Source organism: Ornithodoros turicata, chromosome 4 (assembly GCF_037126465.1).
Source record: "Ornithodoros turicata isolate Travis chromosome 4, ASM3712646v1, whole genome shotgun sequence".
Classification (NCBI taxonomy): Eukaryota; Metazoa; Arthropoda; class Arachnida; order Ixodida; family Argasidae; genus Ornithodoros; species Ornithodoros turicata.
In genome coordinates this window covers 53,047,988-53,049,989 of record NC_088204.1, presented here as the reverse complement: position 1 = coordinate 53,049,989, position 2,002 = coordinate 53,047,988, and the positions used below count along the sequence as shown (strand labels likewise).

Genomic DNA, 2,002 nt, shown 5'->3' with positions numbered 1-2,002 from the left:
ATGGCTCGAAGATCTTCGAAATCCACGAAACGAAATCACCGCCTGCTCACATAGGCAGACGCGAGCTACACAACGGTCAGACGGGTCGGCGCCTCGGAGAAACGAACGCGGGCGAATCCACCGGTTAAATGAGCCTCAGCCAATCATGATCGAGAAGGGTCACGTGGGAGACCGGAGCGAATGGAAAGTAAATAGCCGGAATTTGGCGGGAAATGCCAGTGGCGACACTATTTGCGCGGCCGCGAAACCGGCTTACTGTGCCTCCTCTGGCCAGACATGCTGGTGGCGCGGCACTGCTCACACCTCTTCTTCGATGCCTTGCCGCCAGCGTTTCCTCGCTTTGCTGATTCTGGGATTCTTTTACAGGTAAGACACCTCCGTTTAATGAATTTTATTGCGATAACTATGCTAGCAGCACTACTACCGTAGTGGCTACCTGTTACTTCCCCACACTCCTAACGATCATTTGGAAGGTGCAGGTTTGAATGGAAGTGTCATGGCGGTTGTGACAGGCCGTCAACGAAAATTATGTGGTGATGCTTGAGAAGTTGAGTATAGTGAAGGTATTCGAGAGACGCTAATGTGTTATCAGCTGTATCCGGTTTGTAGCTCTGTTAGAATTGCCTCTAAACGTGGACTTCACGAGCGCTAACGTTTGTGTATCACGCAGGATGTCTGTCTTTCGGGGGCTCGTTTCGACCGTGGTTTGAGTAACCATTCTCTGTCTCAGCTGGCCGCAGTGGGTACGGACGTCACCAACGAAGACTTCACTGGTGTTCAACGTGCCGCCTGGAGGAAATGTGCGTGCGATTCACCGAAGACTGACAGATATTAGCCGGTACACGGCACAAGTGTTACCCGGAACATGCGTCCAATGCACCTGTCGACCATGACCGCATTCAGTAAGATATCTCTTTGATCTCTCCTTCTACATACTTGGTACTGCTGTGGTACCAATGTACCTTTATTTCTCTCCTCGCTGCCTCACCTATCATCGTTTTAGTATAAGCTATAGTTCGTACCCTTTCACTGTTGTCGATAGTGACTTTTATTACACTTAATGTTGTTCCTATCCAATTTGTAATGCTTCGTTGTCGTCGTTTACTCTGTCACAGTTACGCCTTGAAGCAGAATTCCGATTCGAGGCCAGGATGGGAAGCATGGAGGAAACGCTGCACAACGGGTGACAACTGCCATATCAACAGCCCCCACAAAGAGATGTAGAGCCGCTGAAATATGGTGATCATATGCCCTGAGCAACAAACAGGTCTGCATCCCAGCGAAAATTGTTTTGTAGCGAGTTTCAAGCTTGCAAATAGTTTCGCAGCAGCGGTGTCGAGCCGCGCCGTTTTGTGCAATCTGTGATATTTTGTGTATGTGTGGTTCTTATTCATTTTTATTTTCTCTGAGTCATTTCTCTGTGAACAGGGTATTCTGCATAGTTTGCAAGTCTAGTCAATATTCACCGTATCACTGTCACAATTTCACAACTTTGCCGAAATAAAGTCTTCAATCCCCTTTGAAACAAATTCTGTTGACTTCAAGCCTGCGACGGGGGAGAGGGGGAAACGGGGGACAGGCAGTAGGACGCGGGGAGGCGGGAAACGACCGGGAAAGGAGGAAACTGTGAAGCATAAAACAGACGCCACTTTTGTGGCTTCTACGAGGGAAACCACGTGATGCGACGTCATTCCCCGCGCTTTCGCGTGGTCTCTACGTAGAAACCCCAAAATTACCGTTTTTCGGGTGTCTGTAGAAGACACGATAGAAGATCCATTTCTAAGAGTGTACGTGCAGCCATAGAAGCCATTTTAATCTGTAGCTTTGAATTTCAAACACGTCTAGCATCATTTACTTATTTTTTTAATGGCTTTTTCCCCCTCTTTATAATTCACTGGCTTCCACTGTGGCATTGAGGAGTGCTCAGTCACCCTCCCAGGTGTATATCGCTCGCTGAGTGACCCCTGGTTTGCCAATCCCGAACGATGCGCAGCTACCCAGG

The 2,002-nt window shown here is 48.6% G+C and overlaps 1 long non-coding RNA gene across 1 annotated transcript; it reads left to right on the top strand.

The window, feature by feature from the left end:
* The first annotated feature begins 288 nt into the window (after positions 1-288).
* Positions 289-1,393, top strand: LOC135393179 (uncharacterized). Its single transcript, XR_010422513.1, has 3 exons — positions 289-366; positions 731-902; positions 1,116-1,393. It is a non-coding gene; the product is annotated as an uncharacterized LOC135393179 (long non-coding RNA).
* Positions 1,394-2,002: the final 609 nt, after the last annotated feature.